Source organism: Bos javanicus, chromosome X, assembly GCF_032452875.1.
Source record: "Bos javanicus breed banteng chromosome X, ARS-OSU_banteng_1.0, whole genome shotgun sequence".
In the NCBI taxonomy this organism is placed as follows: domain Eukaryota; kingdom Metazoa; phylum Chordata; class Mammalia; order Artiodactyla; family Bovidae; genus Bos; species Bos javanicus.
In genome coordinates, this window is record NC_083897.1 from 39,695,418 (window position 1) to 39,715,611 (window position 20,194).

The 20,194-nt window shown below is 53.4% G+C and overlaps 1 long non-coding RNA gene and 2 pseudogenes across 1 annotated transcript; 2 read left to right on the plus strand and 1 right to left on the minus strand.

Moving 5' to 3' along the window:
* Positions 1 to 1,748: 1,748 nt before the first annotated feature.
* LOC133242259 (protein EOLA1-like) lies at positions 1,749 to 2,915 on the plus strand (annotated as a pseudogene).
* Positions 2,916 to 5,964: 3,049 nt separating this feature from the next.
* LOC133242260 (uncharacterized) lies at positions 5,965 to 10,557 on the plus strand. Its single transcript, XR_009734822.1, has 4 exons — positions 5,965 to 6,143; positions 6,863 to 7,144; positions 8,430 to 8,496; positions 10,451 to 10,557. It is a non-coding gene; the product is annotated as an uncharacterized LOC133242260 (long non-coding RNA).
* Positions 10,558 to 13,844: 3,287 nt separating this feature from the next.
* On the minus strand, positions 13,845 to 14,727 carry LOC133242560 (melanoma-associated antigen 10-like; annotated as a pseudogene).
* Positions 14,728 to 20,194: the final 5,467 nt, after the last annotated feature.

Genomic DNA, 20,194 nt, shown 5'->3' on the forward strand with positions numbered 1-20,194 from the left:
CCATCCCCCTTTTCCCCTGCAGAGAGATGTCCAGGCAGGGCTGACCCTCTGTCTCCAATTGCTGGGAGTCACATCAAGATCGCATTGGGTGGCTCAAACTACAAACCATGTTGGTTCAGGAGGCCGGGAGCCAAGGTCGAGGTGTCGACTGATGTTGGTTCTCTTGAAGGCTGTGGGGAGAGTCTGTCTCATCTCTACCCCTCACTTCTGGGGCTTTGCTGGCATGGAGGGCGAGTCTGGACTTGGAGAGCTCTGCCTTCATTTTCACCCCAGTTCTGTGTGCCTGTCTCTAAATGTGTCCTTTGTATGGGGACAGGCGTCCTGTTATAGCAGGGTCCATCCTAATGAGATCGCTTGACCCCCATCACCTCTGTGAAGACCTTTCCTTTGTCTGTAAGGTCAAGCCAAGGTACTTGGGATTGGGACTCCAGCACCTGACTCTGAGGGGACAGGATGCGACTCCTCACACCCTACAAAGGCTCTGAGAAAGGAACACACTGGAATGTTCCAAGGATGGAAGGACGGCTTTCATGGCTACCAGGGCTGAATCCAGGGGTGAGGAGAGCAGGCTGCCAGGGTAGGAGCCATATCATGTGGGGCCTTGTGGGCCTGGGAGAACTGTGACTCTGCTGTGCTCAGGGAAGGAAAGGCCTGGGAGGCCCTGGGCTGGGTTCCTCTGGGATCTTGTCCCCATCCTCACAGCCACATGGAAATGGAGTCTCCTTGCGAGGTGCTGAGACCCTGCTGAGGTTCAGATCCGCGGCTCTGCTCCTCCGCCTTCACCCTGCTCCAGTGAACAGGGACACCCCTCCAGGTACAAGAAAAGAAGTGAGAATGGAGGTGCATGTGGTCAGGTCCCCTGCAGTCATGGGCTGTGTCTCTATGTGTCAGCGCCTCCTCAGCCATGGAACAAGGTGACAGTAACCTAGCAGATTATTTGAGGTTTGAATTCTGTAATCCCTGTGTGGTGCCATCCCAGGCCCTGGTGATGACACAGAGCATGCCTGTTCCAGTAGTTTCTGCTCTCCTTTGTTCTTTCTTGAGGCTCTCAGCACAGGCTGGGGCATCTGCTGATAGTGGAGAAGTGGTGCAGGAAGGGCTGGGAAGAAGGTGACTCCCAATCACATGGGGAAGACACCTGGTAGGGCCATCTGAGGTCCAGGGCAGCCCCAGAGCCGAGGCCAGGTTGGTTAGCACAGATCTGCCTTCATCAGCCTTGGTTTAAGATGGAGGATCTACAGAGCATGGACAGAGATGAGGCCGGGAGCTCAGGGGTGGGGTGTTCACTGGGGGTGGGGGAAGTCAAGCCCAGGACAGTGTTTGTCTGTGCTGGGAGAGGACTAAAGCCCAGCCTCTGGGCTGTGAAGCCAGGGGGCTTGACCTCCCTCCTCAGTGCTCCCAGTGTTTTGGGGCCCTCTGTCTTGGAACTCACTACATGCCTCTCTCCTGTTATAGTACCCTCCTTCCTGACCTCCCCACAGCCTCCGTGTGATAGATGCGCCCTTTGGGTTGCCACCCACCTGTCAGCAGACCACGTGGAGATGGATGGAAGGAGTCAGCCCTCTCTGACAACACCCCCCTCTTTCTGTGTCAGCAGACATGGAGGAAGCTCAAGCAAGTGGAGCTGAGGTCTGGCCCGGGGCTGAGGTCCAGCCCAGGGCTGTGAGCTTGGAGGCTGCTGTGTCAGGCTCCTGAACTTTGTGGTTCTGTGTATTTGCAGCCACATGAGGTCCTGGGAGCCCTGGGAGATGAAGTTTGGCTGTCTGTCCTTCCAGTAGCCTTATGAAGGTTTCATCTTAAACAGTGTCAAGACCCTGGAGATGCGGTGGTGGCCCATGCTATGGTGGCCACCAGCACTGTCTCCTGGCTGTCCACATGGTGCACTGGGACTGGGAGGACGCTGCCTGGAAGGAGCTGCTGGAGCAGAGGCTGGGGATGAGCCCTGCCCAGATCCAGGCCTTGCTACAGGATGGGGACAAGTTTGGCCGTAGAGTGATTGTGGGCAAATGACGCCCTGCCCTGCGCTGCCTCCAAGGCCCCGGGTGCTGCCCTCTATCTCAGCCTGGTTGTGCTTGTTTGTTTTCTTTTTAACTGGTTGTGGGGGGGAGTGGGGGAGCTGAGGTTTCTTCATAGGGACAGCAAGGGTCCCTGGGCTGGGAGACGGTGGCTGAAGTGCTTGACCCCCAGTCTGGGCCCCAGTCCCTGTTTGTGCTCTGAGGAAGAGGCACATCCAGGTCTGCACATGGCACTTGTCTCTGTGTGTATCTGTGTGTGTATCCCCACATGTGTGTGTGTGTGCCTGGCAGAGACCATAGCCAGGAAGGTACCCAGCCTGGGTTCCATACCCCCACTTCCTGCAGCCGGGCCTGAGCAAGTCCCCTGACTCCCCAGGAGTGAGGCCCCACAGCAACACCTGTCTGCTGGTGAATCCCTTAGGGACCTGATGTCCGCAGGCTCCCTGCCAGGGCCCTCCTGCTCTGTCCCTGCAGCCTTCAGTGGGCAGACTGAGACCTGCCTATGGCCTGGTGGGTTCATGGAGCACCAGGCCTCTCCCTTTCATTTCATTCCCTCCTCACTTGGCCTAACCCCGAATTCCCTTTGCCCAGGTGAGTCCATCTGAAATGTTCAACCAGAGGACCCAGTTGACCTCAGGTCCCCTCCATAATATGGTCTTAATCTCTAGCAAGTGTGACTTTGAGTCACCTTGTTCTCCTTCTATGTCCTGTCTTTGTACACAGGTCTCATGGACATTGGGGACACTTTGCTGTGCCCAGAAAACCTAGACTTGATGAGGTGGAGGAGCTGGAGAATCAAGCCCTGCTATGCAAACTGGAACAGAAGTACCTGACTGTGCTCACCACCCCTGCTGGATGCTGCAGCCCATCCCTGGGAGGGGTGGTAAGGATATCTTCTAGGTGGACATCCTGGAGCACCTGATCCCCTTTGAGGAGGAGGCCTGTCCAGGCTGGGCTCTCGAGAGGAAGGTGACCAAGAGACCTGCACATAGTGACACTGTCCAGTCACGGCTGTGCCCTGGACATGGTTCAGGTCTAAATCAGCCCCACCCTGGGATGTGCTGCAAACTTGGTGCAGGTCGGGACACCCCTCATGTGGTGCTGCTCTGGACTCAGCATGAGTCTCCAGGACCTTGACCTTTACAGTAAAATGGTGTCACCACTCGTTTTGGCCCTGCTGGGTCTGGGTGGTTGAGAGAAATGTGTTGTTAGGAAACCAGTCAGTGTTTTTCCCTCTATGTTCTGGTCCAATCTCCCCGATGTTGGAACAGTGACCAGGGGGTGATGGGGAAGGCTGGGGGCTGGGCTGAGCATGAGCAGCCGGTGAGGCCTTTGGCAGGCAGAGAGGCCCAGTGGCCCTGAAACAGGATGCGGTGTGTCCTTGCAGGTGACCCTTGCCCTACTGTAAAGTGTCCCTTGGGTCACAAAGTGTGTGAGTTGGTTACAGTGTCTGGCCATTCCTGATCCAAAGACAGGCTCCTAAATACAGCTGTGAGAGCAGAATGACAAGGGCTAGTGTTCACCTTGTGGAAACCTTCTACTTGTTTTTGGGTTTGGGGTCATGTGCTTACAAGGCCCTTGGCTGGTGGGGTGACCCTGCTTTCTGGTGGGCCTCTTGGGGAGGCCCTTGGATCAGGAGCTGGAGACAGATGCTCAGCTGCTAACCAGAAACTTGTGGCATCATCAGGGGACCCAGGAGGAGCCCCTTCTGCTTCAGGGTACATGACTCATTAAAGGTGATGCCCCCATGGTCAGGAGCCAGACTGGCACTTCTGCTGTGTGTCAGGCAAGGCCCAGGGACCAGCCCATCCTGGGCTGGCCTCAGCGCTCTGCTTGGGAGCCACACTCTTGGCTGAGGGTGTGAAACGCTGCTGCTTCAGATGAAAAGGGACCATGGGGACTGGACTGAGGCCTGCCTGGGGCGTGGGCTTCCAGCCTCATCTGGCTCACCCAATGCCGTGTGTGAATAGCATGGACAGATAGAAAGAACACAGACTCGCAGTTCTCATTCGATTCTTTATTTACTCCTTTGGAGTTTTGCTATACTTTATTAGACCCAGAAATATATTTTTGATTACAAGAGAGTGCTTTTGAGTGTCATTGGGGTCCTGGCAGCTCAGGGATTGGGGTTGTTCTTGAACTGCTCACAGAGGGCACATTTGTAATCTGAGGACTCCTACTGCTCCTCCTCTGCCTCTGTTGCTGCTGCTGCTGCTGCTGCTAAGTCTCTTCAGTCGTGTCTGACTCTGTGCGACCCCATGGACGGCAGCCTATCAGGCTCCCCTGTCCCTGGGATTCTCCAGGCAAGAACACTGGAGTGGGTTGCCATTTCCTTCTCCAATGCATGAAAGTGAAAAGCAAAAGTGAAGTCACTCAGTCGTGTCTGACTCTTATCGACCCCATGGACTGTAGCCCACCAGGCTCCTCCATCCATGGGATTTTCCAGGCAAGAGTACTGGAATGGGGTGCCATTGAGTGCCTCAGAGGCCTCATCTTGGGCCACAACTGAAACAGCCGCCATCATTACGGAAAAATAGGTGTACATAGTCATCATTGAACCATAACCTGGGTACCCTGGGGGGCTCTTGGGCAGTTACCCTGAGGTGTCCCTTCCAGCAGTAGCCAGAGATACAGATGTGGCGTTACTGGACATGCCCTCACCACTGAGGCCGTCCTGCTCACTGGGGAGATGGTTTGCTCCAGCCTGCAAGGCTACACTGCCCATAAACCAAAGGCCACAGAACGCAAATGAGAACTGGCCAGGGATTCCTTGAGCAGCTGGCATTCTCTCCTGGGCCTTCTTGTCAGCCTCTTGGGTGGACTCATGATGGAATCGAGGAAAGTGTCTGGTCGCCACTGCATGCTTCTTTCTCTTTGGGCTCGTTGTTGTGCTGGTGATGAGCTAAGCAGTTGTTCTGGGGTTGTCTTTCCACTGGATGTTCTGTAGGAGGAGAGGCTCTCTGAAAGTTGGAGTTGCGATAGATCTAAAAGGAAATGAATCACTTTAGCCATCTTTGGGGAGAATAGCTGTTCCTCACTGCCCTCCTTCCCACCACCGTCCCAGCCTTGCTAACTATGAAGACAAGGTCTCTTCATTCCTGGCAGGTTATGAGGCCCAAGCAAGGGCTCTCCCTAGATCTCCCCTGGGGCCAGCCTCAGTTGAGGTGTTACTGATGGTCCCTGACATCAACTGGCCTCTCAAGGTCTGGAGTCACCCCTGTGGGTCCTAAGGGGATTCGTGGAACATGATAAGCCCTGCTTTCTCCTCTTTCCTTAACTACCATCTCACGAGAAAAAATTCTAAGAAATGAAACCTGTCCAGCACTTGGGTCATCAAGTCTAGTCTCCCCGGAAGGGCTTTCTATATTACTATCATCTTCTTCCCTGAAGAGTGACCCAGAGGGTGGATGTTACTGAACCCTTACAGGTTCAGTTCACGGATGAAGCTTTTGATGCTGTCTGTCTCAAAGATGCTGTTTGTACCTCTGTGCTGAAGGACCTCCTTCTGGAAGAGATCTGCTTCGATGACCACCGTGTCTCCCTTCTTGTTCCAGTGCACAGAGGTGAAGGCTGCATCCTCCATGATCATCCGGAGCTTCCTGGGGAAGGACAGCCTGAGGACGGTGTTGTTCTCTTCCTTGTTGGCTGTTACTGGGTTAGGGCCCTGTGGGGGGCGGGTTATCTTGGGAGCCTGGATCTAGGCTCTCTGGTTTGTCCCACTGCTTCTCCAAAGCCTCCCCTGAATCTACTTTTGGATCTGGGGAGACATCAAGGCGGTGCCCTGCTGCAGGTGCCCCATCAGTTGATGGGGCCAGCGGGGCTGTGTGTGCCTCATGGGAACTCTGACTAGTCATGGAGCCAATCTAGTTCAGGAGCATTCTGTACCGAAGCAGTGAGCACTCAGGGCAGAAGGGCCTCAGACAAGGGTTGAGGTGCCCCATAAATACTCTCTGGAAATTCTAGAATCTGGGTCATGGGACAGGCAGCCAATTAAGTGGTCAGCTTCCTTAACTGGTTCATGATGTCACAGAGGTGATGTGGAGAGGCAGCCCCAGCCCAGTGTTGGGGAGGGAGTCTGGGAATGGAGATGGGATCCCCAGCTTATCTCTTGTATGAAAGTACAGAGAAGTATGTTTCAGGTTGCCTGAAAAGGCTCCCATCTGCTGCCAGGCCCCTTGTTTCAGAGGGCCAGGCCCTGGATGGGTTGACAAATGTGCCCCTGTTCCACCCCCCCCTCCCTACCAATGGGGAGGGCTGTGGTTGGCTTCTGCTAAAGGGCCAGGCCCTGGAGAGTCCTGGCTTAGCTATCACTGGGAGAGACCCAATGGGTCAGATAGGCCCCTGGCAACTGTCCTTTCCAGAAGATGGGGTCCATAGGGGGCTGTTTGGCCTAGCCTGATTTGGTGGTCCCACCCCCCATACCCTTGGCTATGGTCTTGCCCCTCTTCTGGATTTGGTCTCTTCTGAATGGTACTGCCGGTTGGTAGGTCCCATTCAAATGGCCCCAAAGTCAGAGTCCTGTGGTCCTGCCCCCATTGCCCCTCAGATCAAGCTGTCCCCACAGGAGGGCTGTGCTTGAGCACAGTGGGAATGACTTCACATTCCACTTGACTGTTCCCCAAGTACCTGAGACACAGACTCCCCAGGACACTGTGTGGTAGGGTACAGCCAGGTGCTCTGCTGAACTTGCAGCCTCCTGAGCTCTGCCTACTCCCAGACATCATCCCACTGCAAATCACAGGGTGCTGTCTTCAGTTTCCATTTTTTCCCATAAAGATTGCTCTTGTGGCCATAGAGTCCTCACTTTGGGAACACCTGTGTGTGTGCTTTTCTCGTCCCCTTTCCAGAGCCTTGGATTCAGCCACCCTGGAGACTGCCTCAAAATGACTGTTTCCTTTCATCAGTGGAGTGATTGGGCTTCTGCTACCCCTGGTCCTGCCTCCCATGTCCAACTTGCATGTCTGTGGGTACCTGCCCTTTGAAGGACTTGATTAGGGGCTCAAGGTACAGCCTCTTTTGTTTAAAACAAGCACTTCATTGGTCCTCTCTGAGACCATCTCTGATCTTCTCTGCTCCTGTTGCTGTCCCCACCACCACTGTGGACCTGTTCTCCCTTACCCAGATGGCAGGTACGTCAAATGATTTAGTTGGCTCACGGGTTGGGCACTTTTCAAAGGGCCTCCTTTACACACACTCACTCCCAGGGACATGTCTGACTTGTTGAGTGAGATGTAACCAAAGGAAGCCCCATCTACCTATATTTGAAAATGGGTGAGAGTGGGACAGGATGAAACTCCAGTGAGTGTCATCTGTCTTCACCACACATGGGCGATAGGGCAGAGGGTTTGAAGATGTATGTTCTCTGACCTTTGTGGGTCACTGGTCTTCAAAATCACCGTGTAGGGGATAGACTGGTACCTTGGAAAGGCCCATGGTGTGAGGACCCTTTAGTACTGTCCCCGTAGAGACTGTGTCCCCCCAGTTCTGCCACTCAGCAAGGCCATTTGCCCTGTGTGAGGGCTACTGCCTGGTGTCTAAAAGGGAAGAGCTAAGAGGATGTGGAAGAGGCTCACCCAGGGCCTTTCAGTCTGAGGACTGGTAGCCAGAATAGAGGTCACAGGTCTTGACCTGGGCTTGCTCCCTTGCCTTTGTGCTCCTAAACAGGTTGACAAAATATTCTTTCAGATTGGCTCATTGGATTGGGACACAGCCCTGGAGGCTGTGATCATTTGTGGGGGCCCCTGGTGGGTCCTCTGAAGGGGACCAAAGACCATGGTGTCTGTGGCAGCCTGGTTAGGTGTCCTTTCCTTCCCCCCGCCCCGACTTGGGGCCCCTCCTCACTCCCTGGTTCCTGAGGGAGCTGCCTTTTCTGTCCCCTCCAGTCACCATCCGAGCCCTGTCAGTAGGTTTGCATGGGACCGAGGAGTTTCTGTCAGCTTTGGCTCAGGATATTTGCGTTGTGTACACACAAGCCCTCATGATGTCCAAGGCCTGCCCTTCTCAGCCTCACTCTCCTGCCCTTGTGCTTGTGGTCCATGCCCTGGTGTGCCCAGCCCAGAAGACCTCCAGGTGCTCTGCACCCTCACTGTGCCTGTGGAGACCTGGAGCCTTGGGGGTCTGCCCATGTCAACTTTTCTCCTGTATTAGAGGAGGCTCCTGTAGGGGCCTTATCCTACTGGACACTGGGGCCATAAGGTCAGACCCTCCTTCCCTCCTTCTCGGTGAGAAGCTGGTCAGCCTGGCAGGTTCAGTTGGGCAGCAGGCCCCATGGCAGCAACAGGGACAGGGCGGCGCCCTCAGGTGGGAGGCGCTGGGACTGGACAGAGATGCCAGCCCATGGCAGAGTCAGTTTTCAGCAAATCACAGAGCAGCCCCACAGTGCTTCTTATTCTCCTTGTCCCCTTCCTTCCACAGACCTGCTTTTTGTCACCTGAGAGGTATTGTGTAGCACTGAGAAGAGAAAGGCATGAGAAGTTAGAAGGTGAGACAGTTTCCTGGGGTGGGCGGGAAGGGTGGGGGCTACAGAGGAGTTGAGACCAAGGCTCTGAGCCCACCCAGGCCCTCACTAGCATGTGATCCTGGGAAGATGCCCAAGCCCCATGGCCTAAGTTCGTCTGTAAAGACAGCTGGTTTGAGGAACCCATATACTGGGCTGCAGAATGTGCCTGAGGTATGTGATGCTGCTGGCAGGGCCTGGCGGCCATTGGCACTGTGATAGCATGGCAGGAATCTCTCACACTTGCCCACAGACACTTCTCCACTCGCCACTGTGGGAAGGGGTTGGCTGCTCTGTGGTCCAGGTCATGTCACAGAACATACACCTCAATAGGATGTGGAATAGCTAATCAGCCAAACATGATGATTCATAAATAAAACAAGGTAACTTTTCCAGTTAGGCCATAGTGGACCATAGTATTATTAGCTCTGCTGCTCCTGCTGCTGCTGCTGCTGCTGCATTGCTTCAGTCATGTCTTCAGTCGACTTTGTGCAACCCTAGAGATGGCAGCCCACCAGGCCCCCCCATTCCTGGGATTCTCTAGGCAAGGACACTGGAGTGGGTTGCAATTTCCTTCTCCAATGCATGAAAGTGAAAAGTGAAAGTGAAGTCGCTCAGTCATGTCCGACTCCTAGCGACCTCATGGACTGCAGCCTACCAGGCTCCTCCATCCATGGGATTTTCCAGGCAAGAGTACTGGAGTGGGTTGCCATTGCCTTCTCCATTATTAGCTCAGTCATGTTCAATTCTTTGAGACTCCATGGACTATAGACCACCTGTGTCCTCTGTCCATGGAATTCTCCAGGCAAGAATACTGGAGTGGGTTGCCATACTCTACTCCAGGTGATCTTCCTGACTCAGGGCTTGAGCCCAGGTAACACACAATGCAAGCATGTTTTTATCCTTTGAGCTACCCCAGAAGCCCCATTTCCAGTTATAGGGCCTGTTAATTTTGGGTGTTGAGGAATGTTCCAGCAGGCAAAGCAAGAACCAGTCTTTGCCTCTGTCCCAGCTGGTCTTCCATCCAAACCCTTATATTCCTTCATTGCATCCCCACAAAGTTAAAGTGTTTGATTAATGGCCAATTACAAAAAGAGATAATTTAAAGCTCATTAACACCTTGGGTTCTGGATCTGCAGTACCAGGAAAGAGAGGGTAGTTCCATGGATTGCTTGGGCATCACTTCAAGGGAGTGTGACCAAAGTTCTCCAGGATTCCTTGCAGATATGGGGTGGAAAACACCTCCTTTACCCCTGCGGTCAACAGCAATGTGATAAGAGCCAGGACCCCTTCCTTCCTGCCCCAGAAAGAGATCTCTCTGGGCTTTATCCAAGATGCAAAAGGACACCTCACAGCAAGGATCCCTTTCAGACTTTCCCATCACCCCCAAGACACAATGCAATACTGAGGGGTGCTACCATCCAGCCTCATCACAATCACCTCTCACAGAAGGAACCCAGTTTTCCAAGGCCCCACACCATCCTGGCTCAGGCACCAACCTGCAGGTGCTCCTCCTGGAGCCTCACTGCCCTGCTCCATGTTCCCTTGTTCTATGGGACTAGTGGACGTCTCTCCAACTTTCTCTTGTGACTCTGGCTCCTAGACCATCGCTCTAGGAGTGAGGGTTGTCCTGCTTCTCCTAGTTCCCCACTGCTAACACAACCTTTCAGGGAGCAGAGGCTCTGTAAAGGTCTTTGGAATAAATTAGCCCTTGGGCAGGTGGCTCAGATTAGTTGTCTTCTACTTCCTTAAATAACCCAGACAAATCCAAATAAACAGAGATAACTTAATTTTTGAGAATGATACCTACAAAGGACAGAAACATGAATTCACTATGATCACTTTATTATTATTTAAATCTTACCCCATCAATATTGCTGCTAAGTAAGCTCATGTTTCCAAAACAGTTCTAATTCCAATTCCAATGTATCCCTTTCAGGATCACAGAACAAAATGGAAGAATGACCAATCTCTTTACAAAAGAGCAAAACTCTTGTACTTGAAATGGGTAACCACAAACACATTTTGATCCTCATCATTCACAAACTAAGACATTAAAGGTTATTTAGCCTTCTATTAAACTGTCAAAGTTTGGAAATTTTGTAATGAAAACAGATATGAATCTCCATGTCATCATAGTCATGAGGAACCCAAAGATGCTACAAACCAGTTCCCCCAACTGGCCCGGTCCCTCACTTCTGAGAAGGCTGACCACCCCCTCTTCAATCACAGAGGGAAGTATCACCTGGCTGCTGCTCTGACTCAGGCCCCCTTTTCCTCCCTCAAAGCACTTTGGTTGACTCTGAGCAGAAACGCCATGACTTGCCACTTGCTGGTCTCCACATAGGCTTGGGGACCCCACAGGAACTCATAGCACGCAGAGTGGCTGCCCTCCCCAGGGGTGGAGGAGGCCGAGGGGGATGCAGCCTCACCCGCCTCAGCCCCCAAGAGCTGTGCCTCCACCGGGACCTGGGCCTCACCTGGGTCCTCAAGGTCTTACTCAGGCTTGCTTGGCTTCTCAGCTTACTCATCTTGACCACAAGCATGATCCCTGGTATCAAAACACAGACAGGAGTGATACAGGGGGACAGATTGGGACCACAGGCCTCGGCTGAGAAATGCACCCTGGATGGTCTGACACAGGCTGCTTAAAGTCTCCTCTTGAGTGGTCCCCTATGTCCTCCCTCAGGATACTCACCTAAACTCCTTCAGAACCTAAGAATCTCCTCTTCAATCTCTGAGGCCCCCTCCCCTTAAATCAACTCTCCAATGTTCCTGAGACCTTGTTCTCATGCAGCCCCAGGCTGACAGTAGGTTCTGGGACCTGTGGGGCTCCCTGTGTCCTTGATCAAGGTCCTCATCTTGAGTCCTGGCAGTTCCGGGGATGCCCCTTGTGTTGAATGGAGGTGGGACTCTCACACCAAGGCCGTCACTGCATCAAGACCCTCAGGGAGAGTCTGTGGACATGAAGTCAGGGCTCCATGCCCAGGGTTTCCCAGAGCTGAGATGATGCCCCTGGCCATCCTCAACCCTCCTTCTGCTCTTCACTTTGACTCTCAGCAGGTCTGGGTACCACCTTCTCACCTCGACATTGCTCCCCTTAGATCCAGCCCTCCCTAGCCAGGACCCCTGAGAGGCAAGTTGGAGTAGGTGGCTCATTCCCCCAACCCTGCTGGGGACTCCAGAGGCTGAGAATATTGATGACCTGGATGTCCTGGGGTCCCAGAGCCCCCCCACAGGGTTCTACCTTGACTCCTAGCACAGCTGGGTTCCTTTACTCTGTTGTCCTGAACCCAGGTACCTAACCCAGGTCCTCACTTCTCCCCTCCCATTGGGATCAGTGATGTCACATCTGGACTCCTTCCACCCTGGTCTCCCAGGGCTGTCAGGAGGGCAGCACATATATTCCCTGGGAACCCTCAGTCTCCTCTGGTTCTCACCTTGAGTCTCTGCAGGACAAGGGCTCCTCCATCTGCCCACCTGTGACTGCTCCCCAAAGACCAAGCCTCTGAATCCCTGAGTTCACTGAGGAAGTGAGGGGGCATGAGGTCTCAGCCTGACAACCCAGACCAGGGCCCCCAAGAGGCCCAGTAGGGGTGGAGTTGTATTCTATGGGGCCTTCTATTCTGGGGTGCCTGGACCCTCTCATCCTCACTCAAGAAGGGGCATCCTTAATCCTTGAGAGAAAGGTGCAGTCCAAGCACAGATGCTGGATGGGGCATGCTATGCCCATGACCATGGGGGAGCACAGGGAACAACTCACCTTCACATGAGGGTCCCCTCAGCGGTCACCAGAAGATAACAATATCTTTTAGCCCAAGAGGATAAGGAGTGGCAGGTGAGTTAGCAAGAACTCAGCTGCCTGGAGATGGCCTTGGACCCTCAGAGTGACTTTAGACTCCCACTCTAAGTGTGGGTGTGTCCTGCTTCTCCCAGTGTCTCCACTGCTAACACAGAGCTTCCCACAGAACAGAGGCTCCATGAAGGTCTGTGGAATAAATGAGCCAGGGATTGTTGAGGTCTTTTAGTGGATTAGAATCTGGTGGTCCGGAGTCGACCAATAAGAAAGTAAAGGAGAGAGAAAGAGGCTGATATTCCTTGGTTTATGCAGAAAGCCAATAAAATGGGGCTTGTTCTGTTCATGGAGGCCTCAGGAGCCCTCTCGATGGGGTGAAGGTGCAGAGTGCCTTCTCGAGAGGGTCTTAGAAGCCTGGGCAGGAAAGTGAACTCAGAGAGCCTCTGCACTCCAAAGAAATAGCCTGAGAGAGAGAGGGAGAGAGAGAGAAAGAGAGAGAGAGAGAGAGAGAGAGGGAGAGGGAGGGAGGGGGGAGGGAGGGAGGGAGAGAGAGAAAGAGAGAGACAGAGACAGAGACAGAGAGACAGAGAGAGACAGGGACCAAAGCTCTGATGGAGCAAAGGTGTTTTAATCAACATGGTGTGGGCATATATACTGTAGTTATTCTCAGCAAAGATAAAGATTAAAATTTCAGACTTACAAAACATAGGCAATCCATATTAAAGAGAGAGAGAGTTGTAAATAATCACTTTTACCATATGGTTCATAAAAAGGAAGAGGGTACTTATCACTGTATAGAAAAACTAATGAAGGGAATGCCTGGATTCTTCAGCCCTGGGAGAGGCTTGCCTCTCCTCTTAATTGCTGAATATTTAGGAATTAAAAAGGAACAGAGAATTCCTGACAGATCCAAAACAGCACACAGGAAGCCTCCTGCTAAATGCTTCCTGACAAGGAATCAGGGAGCTTATTAATCTCATCAATTTCTTCCTACTTTCTTAAATAATATCCAGCAAAATCCAAGTAAACAGACATGGGTTAGCTGTAGAAAAGGACAGACTAAAAGTATAAGAAGCAAGAATTCACTACAATAATTTCTTTTATTATTTTCTAATTCTTCCACCAACTGTATACTGCTAAGTAAGTTTACATGTGCAAAATAATTGTAATTCTAATCCACGCTACCTTGCTCAGGTTCACAAAATAAAATGAGACAGTTTCCAATCTCTTTTACAAAACAGCAAAACTCTGGTCCTTAAACTGGGTCCTTAAACTTGAATCACAAATTCAAGTGTGATCAATTTCATTCACAATTATATATTGAAATTTATTAAGTTTTCAGCTGAAAAAAAAAAAAAAAAACATTTGAACAATTCCTAAAGAAAACAGAGATGAATCTCCATATCATCATGGAGAACAGGAACCCAAAAGTACTACACACCAGGTTTCCCCAACTGACCTGGGCCCACACTATTGAGAAGGCTGACTGCTTCCTCTTCAATCACAGATGGAAGGATCACCTGGCTGCTTCTCTGGCTCAGGGCCCTTCTTCCTCCTCCCTCACAGCCTCTGCAGATGGGGGTTGGAAGACCCTTGAAATCCTTTTGTTGTCCCTGAGCAGATACTCTGTTACTTGCCACTTGCTAGTCTCTGCATAGGCCCGGGGACCCCACAGGAACTCATAGCGAGTAAGGTCACTGTCAAGCACCTGCCGGTACTCCAGGTAACCTTCCTGCACCCACACGTGGGTCTGCAGCTCCCTGGGCTCCCCAAAAATAGATTGATCCCACCCGGGACATACCCCCATCCTGCTGAGTGCTTCCCAGACCACTTCCTCAGGGGTACAGTTTCCATTTCAGATGATCAGGCTGAAGACCAGCACCAAGAGTCCAGCCTTGGGCATGCTCTGCCCACTGCTCTGCATCGCATCGCAGGTAAGGCCCAGGGTGGGGACCAAGATGTAACCGTGCTCCCTGGAGTCCACCTCCTTCACCACCATGCCGAAGACCAGCTGCCAGGCATGAGGTGGCTTTATAGAAGACCACAGGGGTGGTCCTGATTACCCATGAGGATTGTATTCAGTACTTTGGTCTTAAAGGTCAGCTTCTTGGTACAATACTTGAAGAACAGAAACTTCACCAGGTTAGCCATCATCTCTTTCAGAGCTTCCTGGGGCAAGACCTCCACAGGGGTGGAGGAGGAGACTGATGGAGAGGACGCTGAGGGGGATGCAGCCTTCCCTGCCTCAGACCCCAGGAGCTGTGCTTCTACCTGGCCCTGGGGATTGCCTGGATCCTGAAGGTCTTCCTCAGGATTGCTCAGCTCACTCATCTTCATCCCAAGTGCAATGCCTGGGACCGAACCACAGACAGGAGTGAGGCAGGGGGACAGACATGGACCACGTGTCTGGAGGAGAGAGGGGGTGTGAGCGGCCTCACCTTAGAAACACATCCTGGGCAGTCTGGCACAGGCCACTTACAGGTCTCCTCTTGAGGGGTGCTCTCGAGCCTCACAGGGTCATGCTTCCTGTGCAGCTGGACACCTGACTACCTGAAGGAGGGGGGTGTCTCCCCAGGGTACAGGCAGCACAGCCGAAGGTTCCTGGGCTGACATGGTGTGGGGATATGGGCCTTGTGGTTTCCCTTCTGTTCTGGGAAGGGGAGCCCCTGGTGCACACTCAGGACGCCCTCCTCACCTTGACTTCTGGCACTGCCTGGACCTCCTCTGATCTCTGACCTCAGGACATGGTCCTCAGACCTCTGCTTCGCCTCCTGGAGCTCCTGTGAGAGACATGGAGGGGACACCTCAGGGGTAGACTGAGACATATCCCTGGGCCTTCCGTGCTGGTAGGGGGGGGGGACTCTGTGAGGTCCCCCAAGTTGTGGGGTGGGAGGTCCCCTCAGGGCTCCCTGTGTAGTGCTAACCTTTCACCTGGCATGACCTATTCCCTCCCCTTTGGGGGCCTGCAGGGAAACAAAGAACAAGACCTGAGTCTGAACAGAAAGTGCTGATGGACCCCACATGTGGCTGCACCTGCCCAGGGCCTCCTGTGGATCCTAGGCTGGGGAGATGCCCGATCCTCAGCTCTTCCTCACCTCCCTCCTGGCCTCCCAAAACTGACCACAGGGATGGGACAGGAGTTTGCTCAGTTATCCCTCTGGATCCAAGGAGTACACCCTCTGCAGGCCTGAACACTCCCCACTGTGGCCGAACACCTCAGATCCTGAGGTCCCTAAGCCATAGGTCAGGAAACTGTTCACTCTACTCTGAGGCCTCTAAGACTCCCATCAAAGGCAAGGATACCTCCCTGTCTTAAGTTCTAACCACCTCTGTCATTCCTAGCATGGAGTCTGGACTCCAGGCAGGGTCAGTCATTTTGAGACCTCACTGCTTTCACAAGGTCCCCAGTCCTCTGAGACACCCATGTCAAGAATTCAGACAGGCCTAGTGTGCTTATCTCACACCAGGGTCTCCAAGGGCTGACTACAAGGGTGGGGATTTGTGGGGTTCCATTGGTCCTCACTCAGGGTCCCCTATGTCCTCTTTCAGGCACCTCAACTTGCCTCTGGGCAGGACCTGAGCTTCTCGCCTCTCCCCAGCTGAAGCCCCGCCCCTTACACCAGGGCCCCATCTCTCCAAGATCTGGATGTCAAGAAGTCAGACCATGTCTGTTGCACTCATCATACTCCATGATAGCCCTGAACTGACAACAGAGACAGGCTTCTCTGAGGTCTCATTTAATTGGGGTACAGGGTCCCCTAGTTCGTCCTCAGGGTCCTCAACTTGAAACCCTGAAGGACCTGGGAATTGGCCCACCTGAGGCCTTGCCACATATACGAGGTCCCCAGTCTGAGACCTGGATGTCAGGAAGTCTGACCATGTCTAATGCACTCATCGTAACCCAGGGCCACCAAGGACTGACAGCAGGGACTGGCTTCCCTTGGTCTCCTCTGATTGGGGTCCAGCATCCCCTCAGTCCTCCCTCAGGGTCCTCACCTAAACTGCTTCAGAATCTAAGACTCTCCCCTCCAATCTCTGAGGCCTCGCCCCTTATATCAAGTCTCCAGTGTCTCTGAGACCTGGTACTCACGTCCCCACCAGAGTCACCCCGGGCTGACAGCAAGTTCTGAGATCTGTGGGATTCCTTGTGTCCTCCATAAAGGTCCTCATCTTGAGCCCTGGCAGGTCTGGGGATGCCAATTCTGTTGACCAGAGGTGGGACCCTCACACCAAGGCCATCACTTTACTGGGACCCCCAGGGAGAGTCTGTGGACACGACATCAAGTCTCCATGCCCAGGGCTTCCCAAAGCTGAGATAATGCCCCTGGCCATCCTCAACCCTCCTTCTGCTCTTCACTTTGACCCTCAGCAGATCTGGGCACCACTGTCTGTCCCTGACCTTGCTCCACTTCGAACCAGGCCCTCCCTAGCCAGGACCCCTGAGAGGCAAGCAGGAGTAGGGGACTCATTCCTATAACTCTGCCAGGATCTCTCAGGGCTGAAAGCACTGATGACCTGGATGTCCTGGGGTACCAGAGCCCTTTTCAGAGTTCTACCTTGACTCCTATCACAGCTGGGTTCCTTCACTCTGCTGACCTGAACCCGGGCACCTGACCCAGGCCCTCACTTCTCCCCTTCCATCAGGATCAGTGAGGTTACATCTGAATGTCACACCCCCTGGTTCACCAGGACTGTCAGGAGGGTGGCACGTGCATCTCCTGGGGACCCTCAGTCTCCTCTAGTCCTCACCTCGAGTCTTCACAGGATGCGGGCACCTCCCTCTGCCCACCTGAGACTGCACCCTGAAGACCAAGCCTCTGACCCCCCGAGTTCACTGAAGAAGTGAGGGGGTGTGGGGTCTCAGCTTGACAGCCCTGACCAGGGACCCCAGAAATCCCAGTCGGTGTCGAATTGTGTTCTATAGTGTCTGCTGTTCTGGGGTGACTGGAACCCCTCGTCCTCTTTTAGGAGGGCCCTCCTTAAACCTTGAGAGAAGGCTGCAGCCCTAGCACAGATGCTGGATGGGGGATTGCTGTGCCCATGACCAGGGTGGGGAAGCACAGGGAACCACCGTCTTCCCATGGGCGCCCCTCAGTGTCACTGGACTTCAGAAACTTGTGTAGAAATGATGTTGTTTTAGCTGAAGTGGGTGAGCAGCAGCAGGTGAGTTAGCAAGAACTCAGTAGCCTGGAGATGGCCTTGGCCATTCATAGTGAGTTCACACTTCTCCTACCTGAGGTATCCCCAGGGTAGTCTCCTGGTGTCTCTCTTCCACTGGTCTGCATGGATGCCCTCCCCCGCCATGGGTCCTTCCTGTGCAGAGTGGCCAGAGGAGCTCTCGGGGGCCAAGAACTCCTGAGTCATGGGTTCTAAGTCCCCACTGGTCGGGCGACTTTAGACTCTTCCCCCAGGAAGGAGAGATATTCAAGAGGAGTGTGGGTGGCTGACCTGCCTTGCTCTGCCCCTGGGGTCCCTGAGGGCCAAGGATTTAGCCTCATTGCAGTCCAGCCCAACCCCCACGATGGCCTGGCTGCCCCCAGCCCCCCTACAACCTCCAAGAGCACTGCTCAGAGGTCAGAGGTGCTGGCTGAGACTTCAGCATCCCTAGGTTTGCTGAGGGTGGGAACATGCAGAGTTCATCATCTGGGGGATTTGCATGGGGCCTTGAGGGGCCCCCTGGCCAGGACCTCAGACCCTGGACCTCAAACCCTGGAGATGGGAACCTTCCCTCCCTTTCCAGAGGCTCAGCGGATGGCTGAGCACCTTGTTGCCCGGTCACAGGCCCTGTTGTGGGGTCAAGCATGGACAAAACCCAGGCTGTGGTGTCTCATCAGCCTCCCCTGCTGGTTTGTAGCTCAATTCATCCCAGGGTCTTGGCTCATGACAGATCCCACGGAGTCCCAGATGGTTCCTCCTGCAGAGAGCTTGAATTCCAGAGCACCACCAGCTTGCTCACCACAGGCTAAGCCTTGTTTCTGTCATCCAGAAATCAGCCTCTTCCAGCCTCCCACCTCATCCCTGTTTGGTCATGGCACCTCTCTTTGTGAAGGGACAGAGCAAGGGAGCCCAGGGGATGAAGGGGCCACTGAGGATCCAAGATGAGCACTGGGTCAAGTGAGGCTCGGGCAGAGCTGATGGGAAGTGAGTTGGCCATGGATCACTGGCTCCCCAGGTTCTGCCCAGTCAGGCCTCCAGGGTCACCCTTACTTATTTGGAGCACTTGTGAGGCAGGCCCACTCTCTGAGACACCCTGCCTGGTTGAATTTCATTTCCAACCTCCTAGACACTGTTGCCTGTGCAACCCCAGGGACACAGCTAAACCCATGCTTCTGGAGCCTCCTGGCCTCTCCTCTGGTGACCTGGGCGCTCCTGAAGCTTGAGACAGTTTGACTCTCCAGGGCCAGCCCATCAAGGCCATGCTCTCTCCCTCCAATCCTGTATGACCTTAGGCTGCCGCCTCTGCCCGGCCCAGGAGGACACGTGCTTAGCCACTTCACTCTACAGACATCAGTCAAAAGCCACCAAGGACTGAGCTGTGGGAGTGAAGCACCTCATGGGTCTCTTGATATCAGGCAGCCTTGACATTGTAAATAAAAATTGCCTTTTGTGACAAGCAGATGACTTGCGATTGCAATCTGCACATCTCTGCTTTATGGATTTACAGGTAAGCAAGAGCCACACAGGCTGAAGTTTCTGGGAACGTAGATTTTAAATAGCAACATCTGCATGAGATTCCAGGTCAGTAGGCATACAGAAGTCAAGACAAAAAAGGGAATGAAACCTTCTGAAAAGTTAAGGTGTTCCGCAGGCAGTGAACCTTCATAAGGGGCTGCATTTTGGCTTGGAAATAAGCAGCCTGATTGGGCATCGTGGCAGTTAAGTGCTGGGGCTGACAGAGCCCTGGCCTGCACCGACCAGTGTCCTTTCTCAGGGCCTCCTCTGCCTGCTCCAGACTGCCAACAAGGGAGACCCCGCTTTCTGGTTCTGGTAGACTGGTGTGTGCACTCTCCCCTCACCTGGCCTCAGAGCCATTGTCTCTGCAGCATGACCCTGGAGGGCTATTTGCTATGCTCCTCAGGACAAACACTCTTTTAAGAGAAAGTGCATTATAAACTGGACACCCCAGCGAGCAGAGGGTGCTGAGATGTGACACCCTTGGAGTGCTCAGCTGAAAAAGGAAAAGAAAAGAGAAACAAGAAAAGGTCACCAGATTCAGGCCCTGCAATGAAGCCAAACCTTAAGCCTGCTGTCCAGGCACCAGCAAGTCCCCAAACTGAACAGCCACAGGCCTTGGGCAGAGACCACAGGCTCCAGTCCTGTGCGTCTCAGGACAGGAAGGGCTCTTATGGTGACCCCGACAAAGGGATACCTAATTTCTCCTTATCTGTTCAAGTGAGGAGCTTGCTGGACAGTGTCCCTGGGCCTGTGAAGCCACTCTGCCAGGCTCTTGTCAAGCCCTTGATGGGTCTTTTCAATGAGTGTATCCATATAAGTCCTGGAGAGGGGACTTGGCATTTGCAGCAGGCAGATTGCAGAAGCTTCTCTGCTTTCTGTGCAGGTGTCGACCCCTGGCCTGCACCTTCTCTGCTGACCAGGACACTTCCCAGGAAAGGACCTGTGCTTCTCTGCACTAAACTTCTATTCCACAGTTATGGGAGTCATGTGCTTAGTCTCTCAGTCATGTGCGACTCTTTGTGACCCCGTGGACAATAGCCTGCCAGGTTCCTCTGTCCATGGGGATTCTCCTAGCAAGAATACTGGAGTCGGTTGTCATGCCCTCCTCCAGGGGATCTTCTCAACCCAGGGATTGATCCCAGGTCTTTTGCCTTGCAGGTGGATTCTTTCAGGTCTGAGCCACGAGGGAGTTATTGGGGCACATAAACCCCT